This window comes from Lissotriton helveticus, chromosome 9 (assembly GCF_964261635.1).
Source record: "Lissotriton helveticus chromosome 9, aLisHel1.1, whole genome shotgun sequence".
NCBI classification, from domain to species: Eukaryota; Metazoa; Chordata; class Amphibia; order Caudata; family Salamandridae; genus Lissotriton; species Lissotriton helveticus.
The window spans coordinates 1,129,484,191-1,129,498,327 of NC_136070.1; the positions used below are offsets into that span (position 1 = coordinate 1,129,484,191).

Sequence of the window (14,137 nt, forward strand, 5' to 3'; positions counted from 1 at the left end):
GACAACCCCGTTCTGCTTAGACATTGTTCCCCCCGACACATGTTTTCCATCACCGACGTTGACGCGTCCCTGCTTGACACTCTACCTCCGTATCTGTGGGCCAAAGCGGATTCGGACGTAGGGCGTATGTTAATTGACCCAGTGCACATTACTGTCCGACCAGACGCAACACCTGACGAGTGCACGACTGACTGGATACGAACTGACCTTGCTTGCCCCCCATATCACCCTGAAAAGATGCACCACACTGAACCCAGCAACTCTGTTACCCTTGCCAGAGAACGATCCCAATGTGCACCCCGTACATGACTGCGTGACTCTTACGGACGAACAGACCAGGAGTAGGGTCGATCTCAGGGACACGGCTTTCCCTGACCCCGACGGGGAGCTGTGGGTGGACGGTTCTTGCATCAAACTCCCCGATGGTACCACTTCCGCTGCCTATGCAGTCACCACGGCTCGAACTGTAGTAGAAACAGCCCGCATCGCCCAGCGATCTGCCCAGGCAGCGGAACTGATTGCTTTGACGCGAGCCTGCATCCTGGCAACAGGAACCACAGCGAACATTTACACCGACAGCCAGTATGCCTTCGGGGTGGTTCACCATTTTGGGCTCCTCTGGAGGGAGAGAGGATTCTTGACCTCACACGGCACACCCATTTTGCACGGGGATCTAGTCTCCGCCTTAATTGAAGCTGTCCTCCTCCCCAGCAAACTTGCCGTTATCAAATGCCAGGCACACAAGAAAGTGACAGACATTATTGGACAGGGAAATGCACTAGCCGACATCACCGCCCGAACGACAGCTGAAAATAGAACGACAACACATATGTACGTGACCAGGTCACAAGCAGAAAACTGGACTGACGCCAAGGACACAATTAGAGACATACAAACGGCTAGCACACAACACGAATTGACTGAATGGACACGGGTGGGATTGAAAGACGATGAAGGCTGCTGGCGGACAAAAGACACGAACAGATGGTTGCTACCTGATTCGTACTTGATTCCCATATTAACCATGGCACACTCCCCTGCCCACATAGGATCAGCCCCCATGATCGAACTTGTCTCCAGGGTTTGGCACAATGACAAGATCCCAGATTCCGCCAAACGCCTGGTCCAACAATGCTTAATATGCCTACAACACAACCCCGGGAAAGGAACTGTAGTACCCCGGGGGGGATTCGGGGTCCCAAACCACCCATTTGAAGTCCTCCAGATGGACTACATCCAGCTAGACAGATGCCAAGGCCTGAAATATGTACTCGTCGTGGTGTGCGCATTTAGCAAGTGGGTGGAAGCATATCCAACCCGTGACAACACCGCTATGGCCACTGCAAAGGTTCTGTTAAAGGAGTTTTTCCCCCGTTATGGCCTCTGTCGTGTTTTATGGAGTGATAATGGCCCCCACTTTGTAGCCAAAGTTATCCAGCTCATCCTAAATGGGCTGGGTATTAAACAGAAATTCCACGCAGTCTTCCACCCTCAATCTGCTGGGCTTGTCGAACGACACAACGCCACACTAAAGCTTAAACTGGCCAAAATAGTGGCTACGACGGGCCTGAAATGGCCAGACGCCCTCCCATTGGCATTGCTATCGATGCGCTCTACCCCCACCCGACATCACTTAACCCCTTATGAAGTTGTCTTCGGTCGACCCATGAGCGTCTGGTCTGCCCCGAAACCAACTTCCATTCATGACGTTCCGGATGTCCTAATGTCTGATTATCTGTACAAATTGACTGAAACTTTGTCTGTCCTTCATCAGCAGGTGCAGCAGGCCATCCCCGATGCTTCCAGGGGTCCGGGTCACGCCATCCAGCCGGGGGACTTCGTGCTGATCCGAAATTTTCAGCGATCAAAGAGTTTGGAACCCCGGTGGACGGGCCCCTGGCAAGTGCTGATCACCACTCGGACCGCACTTCGAGTGGAGGGGAAGAAACACTGGCTGCACGTTCATCACTGCAAAAAGGTCTCTCCAGCCCTGGCCACGACAGACACCGTCAACACCCAAAAAGAGCTCCTGAACCAGGACCGACCATCGTTGAACTGCTACCCTGATACTGAGACACTTGAACTTTCAAAACATCCTGACCCCACTGTGCCATCTCGAGAAGGGTATTTCCTGCGTCGAAAGGAGGGAGCTTCGGCTAAGTAGGCCACGGACTAGGTTAAAGGATCTCAGAACGGTGACCCAAACTACCAAGGGTTACCTGGAGAGAAGCTAAAACTAAGTCTGTGGTCCTGCCCACTACCGAGCACCTTGAAGACGAAGATGATGGAAGCGCCAGATAAGAAGATGATGGAAGCGCCAAATAAGAAGCCGACGGAGACAGCAGGAAATACCCACTACAGAAATCCGAGAATAGACAGACTCCATAGCTCAAAGACAATTGCACTCTTCATCGTAATCCTCCTCTGTTTTCTCCTCATGACTACGCTCTGGATTATGGAAGAACACGCACCTGCTCACGAAACATTCCTAACCACTGCTCAGCCTACCACCATGAAGGAACATTATCTAATTTCGCTCTCTCCTCAACTAAGAGAGAGGCGAAAGGAGTTTTGGAACAACTCTTTCGTGCAGCTACTTCACCAGCACAATCTTGCCACCAATACCACCAACTGCTGGATCTGTGGGTTGCTACCCCATGCCACTGGACATTCAATACCATTCATCCCTTCACCCTTCTCTGTCCACGGCTCCTGCCTTGCCTGGCTGATCCTCCTGCAAGAGAGCTATACGGGCAATGCCACCTCCAGCAGAACTGCAGCACATTCTTCTCATGGGGCCGGGCGAAACAAGACAAAGACACACTTCTGCCCGCTGACCCCCAGCGACTCGATCCAAATGGACATCCCGGCTAAAGAACGAATCGAAATGCAGGTGTTCAACAATCCAACCAGACCCACCTTCTCCTATCTGCGGAAACGAACGGCTGCCACTCTGACTGTGGCCCTGACGGTCATCAACGTCACAGGCCACATGTGTGTAGAAGGACTTGGGACACAGCTGGTGGGTCGCAGCGCTTGCCGCTTTACCAGAACTCTGGATTCCACGGATCCACCTTCCTTTGTGTCATCCCCAAACATGTATTTCATCTGCGGCACGAGGGCCTACACCTGGCTCCCCAAAGGCTGGGGGGGCACTTGCTACATCTCCTTCGTCCTTCCTCCAACTTATGTGGCCCCAGCGAATCACCACAGGCAAAAACGAGCCAAAGACGTTGAGCAAGCCGACTCAACAGGGGCGCAGTTCCTCGATGCTATGAAAGGACTCGTCCCCCTCTGGGGCCCGATGGCAAACAGCCGTGCCATCCGACATTTGACTCAGGCAGTCGAGACAACCATGAACATCACAGCGGGCATCTTTGCCAATAACACTGCCGAACTCCAAGCGGTCCGTTTGGTGGCTCTCCAGAACCGCCTCGTTCTAGATGTGGTTCTGGCGGACCGTGGAGGAGCATGCCGCATTATTGGGTCCAGCTGTTGTACATACATACCGGACAACTCACCCTCAGTGTACAAAGCCATCGAACATCTTCACAGACTCTCTTCGGAAGTTCACCAAGAGCAAGAAGAATGGTCGCTTGGTGGTTGGTTCTGGGACACCGTCAAAAGCTGGGGCTGGAGACTACTCACCATTATCATGATTCCCGTAGTTGTAATATGTGGCCTATGCTTAGGAATTCAATGTCTGCCACCTATGTGTTCTCTATGTGCGAGTTGCATTTTTCCCAAAACTGTGGACATTGGAAGCGAACATATGAGAGCATTGTATGATACCGAAGTTAGAAATTTGATGAAAATTGACATTGAGTAAAGCAAGGTGGCTAGATATGTTGAAAAGGGGGGACTGTTGAAAGTTGGACTGAGACCGTCAACATTATCGGCGCCCTCTTGCTCTCCTTAACCTTTTTGTGCGCGTAAAACGGCCGCCATTTTGAACACCATGGCTTCCCTGCTCCCGCCGAGAGCCAGCGCGCCTCTCTCCCACTCCTAGCTTCGCCGGCATCCCCCGCATACTGACAACCCCCCTGCCTGCACCTGCCGCGAATCATAAAACCCCTCTTCAGCGCTGCTCTGCGCCAGGCCCTCGTCCTGTTCCCAGCGCGACACCTCCCTTCTTCCCATTTATGATCCCCGGCCCTTTGATGCAAACCCCTTTTCCCCGTGTGCCCGTTTGTCTTCCTCGTTCCCAGGCCGACACCCAGCTCTGCCGATACTGTTCCTTGCCCCTCCCCGTGCAATAGAAAGTTTCCCCCCAGCAAGGGATCCCCGGGTTGATCAAAGCCCCCCGCCCTACGAGATCCGATCAAACCCCACACACTCCGTGAATCGGCGGAATATCCAGCTGCGCGATGATCATCACCTGTTGTGAACGGGGCGGGGACTCCCACTGTAACCTTGCGTGGGAACGGGCTGGGAAGGGGGGATTCGGAGGATGTCTTTCCGTACATCAAAGTATCGACGAGAATGTGTTACATGCAATAAAAAGATAAACTTGTGTATAAGAGGCCAGGCCTCAGGGATGCAGTTAGAGCACCTCAGAACGATACCTTCTGCCCGTTTTGTTGTGTTCTCCTCCGGAGAGAATAAAAACCTTGTTTCCTGCCTTCCAGTCTCCAGCGCCTGCCTCTTCAATAGTTTAACTTCTTTGTGGGTTCAAGAGGCGACACCGCCGGGCAAATACTTAAGGATCTTATATTCTGGTTGGTAGTGCCCCCCAATTATTTTCTACACTTTCTACTTCTCTCTTTCTTTTCTTTTCCCTACACACATAGTCCCAATCTTCTACGCACACACATCCAACATACACACTTCTTACTAGCCTCGATGGAGGAAGCTGGAGGCCTCGCATTTGACGATGAGGAGGTCGATAGGATCCTAGCAAACCTACGCCCATTCGAAGGGCTGAGCAACACTGAACCGGGCATCAATGAAGGTGACTGGGACGAGTTGGCAGCCCTTAGGAGAACGCAAATAAAGACAGCTCTACATGGGCTTCTCATGTCCGAGTATTTGAAATCAAAAACGGCCCCCCCTGGCCTAATAGTGAAAAATGAACCATTTATCTTCACGCATGATTTGGAATTCAAGAGGGACTGGTCTCTGATAAGCTGGAAGTGTACTAGGGACTGGCTAGTCCTGATAGTAAAAACAGCAACCAAATTAACACAAGAACTCAAAATAGAGATAACCCAGTTAGAAGTGAAAATAAAGAGCTACCTATCCCCAACCGCTCTGAAAAAAAGACTGGAGGAACTAAATCAAGAAATGACTGAATTTGAATGCACCCTCAAAAAGAACAAATATAAAAAACACAAAAAAGACACAGAGAACTTCACGCATGAACGTATTTACCCCTACATTAAAAAAGATCATGTGTCCAAAAATCAGAACAATGACCAGGACACTGACATGTCGGACACTAGTTCTAACGGATCCAACTCCAGTAGGAACAGCAACCAGAGTACACGAGGTGGTACACAATTCTCTGGCAGAGGCTACCCACGAGGTGGGAGAGGTTGGGGCCCATATCAAGGACCACCTCCCTTCATGCAAGGCCCACCCGGTTTCATGCAATACCCACCAGGGCCTGTCTTCATGGGGAACCAATTCCCACCGTGGGACCAACAAATGCCCCCTTTCAACCACTATGGCCAGCCGCCTTTTTTAGGCCAGCGCCAAGGAACAAGAAAGGGCCGCAATCGGAAAGGTACACAGGTACACTGGAATCAACAGCCAGCCACACCCCTAGGGGTATCAACCCGGAGTCAAACAGCATCAACCAGTCGAGGAACTTAGTAGTAAACTTGTCTGACCACCTACTAACGGAAGCTCAGGAGAGTGTCCTAAGTAAGGGCTTGGGTTTCGTTCCCACACACAAAATGGATAAATTCAAACTCTGCCAAGAAATGAAAGAGTTTACGCGAAAACTTAAGCTAAAAGCTTTTTTTCAGGACTCAAACAATGAAACGAATGTCCCAACAGATACAGGCCTAAAAAACAAATCCTCTTTCACACCTCTAGACTCTATGTTACCAGTTGAACTGTTAACTTTTGAAAAGGCAGTTATGGCAGATCTGGAGAAGCTAACCACTGACGGTGGGGATGTCTTTAACAACACCTCCACAGCTGAGAGAACGGCCCTGCATGAACTGTCAAATAATGAAACTATTGTAATTAAGCCTGCCGACAAGGGCGGAGCGACGGTGATACAAACATATACCAACTATGATAGGGAGTGTAGGAAACTACTTGAGGACAGACGCAATTACCAAATACTAAGGGAAGACCCGACTGAAGAAGTCAGGATCTGTATCCTCATAATGATTGAAGAAGCAATGGCACACGACTGGCTAACGAAACAAGAGAGTGATTTTCTGATTCAAAAGAATCCGAAAACTCCTTATTTCTACACCATCCCCAAGATTCACAAGGACGCCCCATATCCACCTGGGCGCCCTATAGTATCCGGAATACAATCAGTCCTTGAACCTCTGTCTAAATTTGCGGATGCCTTCCTTAGACCGATAGTACAGAAGACCAGTACCTATCTAAAGGACACGAAAGCAGTCCTACAGTTGGTTAAAGAGATACCTTTTGACCCCGAACAGGACCTCCTCTTGGGACTTGATGTAGAGAGTCTGTACACGAGTCTCCCCCACCAAGAGACTCTTGAAATAATTGAGGAAGTTCTTTTCTCAACTCCTTGGATGTACCACACTCCGAGACAAGTGGTCCTAGAATGCATCTCCATGACCCTGAAAAAGAATTTCTTCATGTATGAAAACACATACTATCTACAAAGACACGGCACGAGCATGGGCAGCACCTGTGCGCCGAGCCTAGCAGGGCTCTATGTGCACCATCTCGAAGCCACCAGAATCCTGAACGACCAGAACCCCTATAAGAACCATGTGGTCGCATGGAAAAGATATATAGATGACGTGTTAGTCATCTGGAGGGGCGATCAAGACTCTGTGGTCCAATTCATGACTTGGCTTAACCAACAAGATCGGTTCCTCAAGTTTACCCACACAGCCTCAAATGAAAACCTAGTTTTTCTTGATCTGAATATCTACCCCTCTAATGGCAATCTAGAGACATGTACTCACTTCAAGCCCACGGCTAAAAACAGCCTGTTGCTATATAGTAGTTTCCATCCACGACATCTACGCGACAATTTACCCTACGGACAGTTCCTCCGCCTTAGGCGTAATTGCAGCGCTATCGAAGACTTTAAAACCCAAGCAGCTGACTTGAAAACTAAGCTCAGTAACAGGAACTATCCAAGTAAGGTAGTCAACAAGGGTTTTAAGAGAGCTCGGAATAACAACAGAGATGCCCTATTGGAACCTACAGTAGAAAAAGAACAAGACCAACGCCCTATCTGTGTCACAACGTACAACACCAATTCGAACCAGATCACTAAAATTGTGAATAGACACTGGAATATTCTAAATTGCGGGAAGCTAGATTTCCCTAAACCCATGTTTGCACACAGGCGAGGTAAGAACTTGAAGGATCTGCTGGTCCACACGAGACCAAAACAACTCACCAATGAGAGACCCTCTGCTATCTCAACTATTGGAGGGCACCACCCGTGTGGCTCATGCACATCTTGTCAATACACAAGAAAAAGTCATAATATAACTTTTTCCAATAAGTCCACATGGGAACAACGTTCCTTTACCAACTGCAACAGCCGGAACTTGGTCTATTTGATCACTTGCCCTTGTAAGAAAGAATATGTTGGCATGACCACAAGGCCGGTCAAGATACGAATGGGCGAACATCGCAGCAACGTACGTTGCAAAAAAACTACAACAAGAATGGCCACCCACTATGCCACAATGGGTCACAGTGTAGATGAACTGAAATGGACAGTCATAGAGGCCTATGGGAATGACAAGGACCTTCTGGCAAAAGAGCAACGTTGGGTCTATCGCTTGGGCACACACCTTACAGGATTAAACGATGATATTCCGTGGTCGCAATTTAAGGCATGATAAAACCGACGCCTGGTTACTGTTCGTGATACAGTATCAAATTGAAAATAGATCACCACCTTCTCTTACCAGCAATCATAGTAACCTGCAAGCTGGTGCTGGCCTGCATGACTTGTAAATATGTACTGTTACCTTTTTAATTGTGTGCTACATGAGAAAAAATCAGAGGTATTCCCTCTGAACAGCTGCTATCCAACCAGAGCGGCCACTTTTTCCAACCCACTGAATATTAAGTGGAGCATGACCAGTAAATATGTATTTTGACTTGTGTAAGAATAATGCATAGACACATGATAATTCCCATGTTCCACTGTATCAATAACAATTACTTGGTTTCTGATGCTCGCCTGCTTGGTTCCTGGCGAGCAGTGCAGTAGAACACCTCTCCCCCGCGCATGCGCGGACCGAGTCTTTGAACGCAGCACCACCGCGCATGCGCGTAGTGAACACACATCACCGCGCATGCGCACCAGTCTGCATAGACGCCAATACTCGCACCCGAGCGGACCAAGGGTGTACCCTTCCTATCTTATCGGCACCCTCCGCCTCCCACTACCTACCTTGAGAGCAAGGCATACAGAACCTTGCAGACATCTACCTCCGCCCAGCATACCACGGACATTTAATAATGGCCGCCCTGGTCACTAGCCCTAACTACTCGACCTAACGCTCACATCGGTATCGAGTTAATCAATTAGGGCTCATTTAACAAGCCTCTGCCAGACTATAAGAGACCCGCCCCGCCCAGGCTTACCATTACCACGGAAGCCACTGACGAAGGAGGAAGCACTGAGGTGTGGGGGTTGAGTAAGTACGGCATAGCCGACAGTCCTGACCTGGAATACACCACCCTAATCGATTTAGTGAAAAGTAGCTAATCCAGTTCCTGGCGTTACTATCTCTGCCTTTTTTCCATTCCTCCCCACAGCTGGACCCTTTGTACCCTTCGCCCAGCTTGGCTCATGGGGCACTGTCTCCTCATTCAAAAAGTATGTATCTTGGTTGAATAGGCATCTCACTGCTAAGTTCTAATACTCTATATTGTTGTGTGTATATATATGTGTGTCTATTTTTTCCATTGTCACCCTTTGTTGCAACATTGCCTTCGCTCAAAATCCTTGGCTTGCCAGTCAATACGCCCAGGATTCTCTCTCCCCCATTTGTTTATATTTTTTCTCTTTTCATATTCGGCAAACCTGGTCCCCCCAAGAAATCTTTGGCGTGCCATGTAAACAGCCTAAGTGTGTTTCCTCCCCATTCTTTGTATTTTCTCTCCTTACAGGTATTTACTAGTAAAGCGCATTGGGATCCGCGCTCCTTCTAAAATCCTGTGTTCTTTTCCTTTCAGGCTTATATTATCAGTATTACTGACCTAGCTTTTTACACGTGTATCTATTAAGTTAATTTATACACATTGATCTAACACAACTACTCTCTATCTGTGGGAGCGCATTAGTGAGTGACAGGGGATCTATATACCCGGTCCTGACGAAGGGGCATGTCGCCCCGAAACATGTTGACCCACACAGGAGAGCAAGACTAGTAACCCGTTCTTGCCCTCCGCCTCACCCCTTTTAACGATACCAGCCAGTGCCTATTAAATAATTTTTTCTAAACACCAGGACAGGTATCTTTTAATTTCACTGTTATCACTCCTGACCCCACTGACACTCACTCCATCATCACTCACATAGTACTCACAATAAAAAGGTGCTCCGGCGTAGCCGCTTGTCGCAGCACTGCCCCGTCCCGCAGCGGGGGCGGGAAGACCCCGATGATGAAGCATGACACCAAGGGCCCTTTTGGTGTGTGAGGGGTATTTTAACACACTGAGTGTATTCCAACACCATCGGAATATATACTGAATTTTTGTTTCAGGTGGTCTCTGTTGATTATTTATGACAGAAACAGCAACATACAAATTGGGGGCACACTATGATAAGCACAGATTTTTAGCTTATGTGTTTTTAAGCCACGCCCTTAATTACACGGGCCACGCCCCTTTGAGAGACCACCCCCCCCAGTTTTTTCATCCCACTTAAAGCCCTGGATAGACCAATGAACAACGCAACCTTTGACATCGTTGTATCCAATGCATGCATAAGTCTTTGGCCTGATCCATCAAATTATTCAAAAAAATAAATAAAGGTGAGGCAGTTTTGGACCAGGCTTTGTTGCATGTTTGTGGTTTAGCAAAGCTTTGCGCGAGGCCTGTGTGGTGTTACAAAGCCACGGGCCTGTTTCCCTTCGAGGACTTATCTCTCCCGTATGCAGAACCCGAAGCGGCGGCTGACATCCTGGCCTGTATTATCGCGCCATCAACAGCCTTCCCTTGATCAGTGTGGACAGTTGTGAAATCTCCAGAAGCAGCAAAGCTATACACAGGTGCCACTTCTCTAGGGTGGTCTATCCTGTGCCAGAGGTCAGCGGGACATCTGTACGACCGGCCGTTCACAGACACGGGGCAGTCATGACATCTCTGGCGAACCTCACAAGGGTCTTTTTAACATGCTCTCCCACAGACATGGATTAATTCACAGATAAGACTAGAATAACGAGTCTCTGTGTTTCTTGTCCTTATTGTGTTGCTATGCATGCTTTTACTGCCCTCGTAGAAAACAATCTTCCCTTTATTTGCTTTGGAACAACAGCTGCAGAGTGTTGTGCAACGCTGATTGTTCAAGTGACATACATCACCCCTAACCGCCGGTAGCAATTGCAGCAGCAGGCAAGTCATGCATGACGCGGCCCTCGCTCGCTCCGTGAGGATCGATAAAACAGCTGTTTTAATGATGCACTATTATTGTGAACATTTATTTAATATGCGAGCAAGAACTGAGCCTGCAAGTACTGTTACTTGTTTTCGCAATGGACTTGGGCTTTTGTGTTATTTCCTTCACCATGTTTACTGGTCTCAGCCACGTGTGCATGCCTTGCCTCCAGCAATTTTAGGCAACAATAAAAATGTCAAGATAACTCTGGTGATTATTGATTAATGTTCTTCCTGGAGTGAGATCGGAGTTTTGCCTAGTGGAAGTGCGGAGGGTTAATAGATGCCTGCTGCAAAGAACGTGTCAGATGCAGCTCCCACAGCGCATATAATGTAAATAGCACACTGGGTTACTGCTTTTATCAGTGAGACCATTTTGTTACTTGCAGCCTATAAGTTAAGATCCTTTTATAGAACAGGGAGCTATTAACTGTCATCAAAGAGCTGCATGCAAACTGGAAGGTATAGCTTAGAGTGTTATGATTTCCCCTTAGCCTTTAATTTTTCTAATGTTGCAAAAGGGGTTCATTTGCATAGAAATCAGATTCTATTATTAATCAGAACCCCCAACAATGGTGTTACATTTTACATTTTGAGTTTGTGCTTTTCCAGACCTAGCACTTTTAAATATACTGCCTACCAGTATGTATGACATGTGACTCCTACATCTTGTAGTCCTCTGTCTAATGTAACGTTTCTTATACACTGATTTACACATGTATGATTGATTGTCTCTTTGTAGTGTGTGTGAGATGTAAAGGGCTCTGACATCCTACACTGGTATTAGTAACACGATCAAACTAATTAAATGCATCAGAGAGAGAAAAAAGTGGTTATGGAGACTTGATGGGCACTGTTAAAGAATGGTAGTGAGGTTATCGGTGAAGGTGGTCATTGGGTGCACCAACAAACATTGTTGCATCAGGCACCATCAGTGCTAAAGCTGTGTGCTGTCTTTATGGTCTGAAAAATGCTTGCATGCAGCCTACATAATAAATGCACTGGTTTACTGAAAGCAGGCTCTTTCAAATGCAAGCAGTAAAATTCAAGCCATTTGTCAGGACATAAACTAATAACACAGGGCCTGCCTGGTGGCAGATTTCATGGATGGCACTGACATGTTGCCTCAGGCTGTGCTCTTTTCCAGTGGTGCTGGAAAACATTTCAGAATGGGGGTGCTGTCATCAATCTTGCATGCCTGACTGAAGTCTTAGGGATTTTGAAAAATTCAAGTTTAACATGTAGCAGTGCACAACGAACAAGAGTTGCAATATGATATCATATAAAATCTTTTTATTGATGCCATAATTATTCTTTCACAATTGCTTTATTAACCTTGTTGCTTTCTCAAACTTGCTTGAAAATGCACCATTTGCCAGGGCCGAACTGTGAACAGACACCGGCCCTGGCAAACTGCATCAGTGCATCAGGCATGGTTGCCTACAGTAATGTGAAAATGTCATTGTCAATTTGGAATGCTTCTACATGGGTAATACATAACAGCCATATCTGCAATGCCACTAGCACCAAGATAAAAAGTCTGCCCAATTTTAAATGAGTGATCACTCAAACATCAGCTTTAAAAATATTTTGGAAGACAGTAATTGTTCTCCAAATATCAGCTTATGAGTTCTGAAAATAAGCACATTTTAGTCTTAAATATACACTCCCTATTTTGGTAATGGTATATTAATTCAACCAACCAAAAGCTTCTAATTTAGTAGGCTGTGCTGCACTGAGGAGAGCTACTTCTGGATAGCTGGATAGCTACCAGAAGCTCATGTGCTACTCGTTGGAAAATCATGCGCTGGAGCCTCCTTTGCAGTCTCAGATATCTGTAAAAAGTCATGCTGGGAAAAGGAAGAGAATATCAATATTTACTTTTAACCAGAAGCTCTGTGCCTAACAAGGCTCCTGGGGCACAGGTACTTGTTAAAATTATTGTAGGGTGACATTAAGTCATATAGGCACTGAACATACAATTTACTAAAAAGCTATATCCCATAAACATTAATTTTGGAAAGCCACAGAGCCTGACTGGGGTTGGCCTTTGATGGCTGTTAATAAGTATCCATGTCATAAAGGAAACCCTGTCTCCTTTTCTAGAATTACCTCTTTCACTTCCCATGTTGGGCGGCACACTGTTGGATAATTAGGCACTTCTCGTCTGTGACAATTTGCCAAATAAGCTTGAAAATTGCTTGGCTTTGGGAAAACATACACAGATATAACTAGCATGCCAGAGTTAAATATTAAAACACATGTTCTGATTCATGAAATATTTATTTCTATATTTCAAATAAGCATATTTCATGTTTGTTGAATTTCATAAAGATAATATGTTCATACACAACATTGCTGCATTTAAAAGTGAAGTGTGCAAAGGCATTTGGCCCTGTACAGAACGTGTAAGTGGAGGCAAGCTAATGGTGAGACAGCTATAGATGATCCAAGCACATCCCTCATTCACACAGGCCTGGTTTTCACACTCACTGGTGGAAGGGGACTGTCCTCTGCATGGTAAACAGGTATGTAGCCTGGAACTCAGTGGCCCAACTACATGTGGCATGAGGTATTCTGACTCTTTGTTGCAAGGCTCACATGCTAATCCAGTGTGCATGCTGAGGCCTAGCCCGTCCTTTGATTTTGAGGTCCAGAGCCTGGTTGCAAAACCAGGATGGTTGCATCAAGCACCAAGCACATCCTCTAGAAATGGCAGTGGTCCATGTTCTGGGTTGTCAACATTAAGCAGTGGAAGCATACTATTTGTATATTCATTTATATGAATAGACCTTTTTTTCGCCTATTCAATACGATTATGGTGAAGTGGCCCCACTTATATAAGGTTTTCCTTGTATGAGACATTGCGCCGTGTACTGACATCCTGTAAGCATCTTTAGTGTGTGTTGGTTGAAGTGTGAATGGGAGCAGGAATCTGAGTGCGAGTGTAAGCATGTTGAAATCATTGGGATCCATTTTGTTTTGCCACTAGTTTTACATGGCATAAGATGGAGTTTGTAGTGAACCACCCTCCTGAGGTAGTGGAAGCATCTTACCTGCATTCCTGAGCTGGAGGGTGTAATTGTAGATACTTAAGTGTGGGAGGATGGTGACAGGAATACCATTCGAATTTGTATGGTGACTTAGCACAGGATTGCTGATTAGTCCTTCCTAAACACTGCCCTATATGTTAATCGTGTGAGAATGTGGACGAGTCAGCAAATTCTGTTGGTAGAGGGTGGGAAGCATCTAGGCAGGGGCCACCCCTCTTAATTCTCCATGAGAGCTACCTCAGAAAGGCAGATGACAGCCAGATGTATATGTTTCACATTTATACTCTTGTTGT

The 14,137-nt window shown here is 47.0% G+C and overlaps 1 protein-coding gene across 1 annotated transcript in view; it reads right to left on the bottom strand.

Annotated features, from left to right (window-relative positions):
* Positions 1 to 14,137, bottom strand: part of ADAMTS9 (ADAM metallopeptidase with thrombospondin type 1 motif 9) — a 934,075-nt gene that overhangs the window by 78,994 nt on the left and 840,944 nt on the right.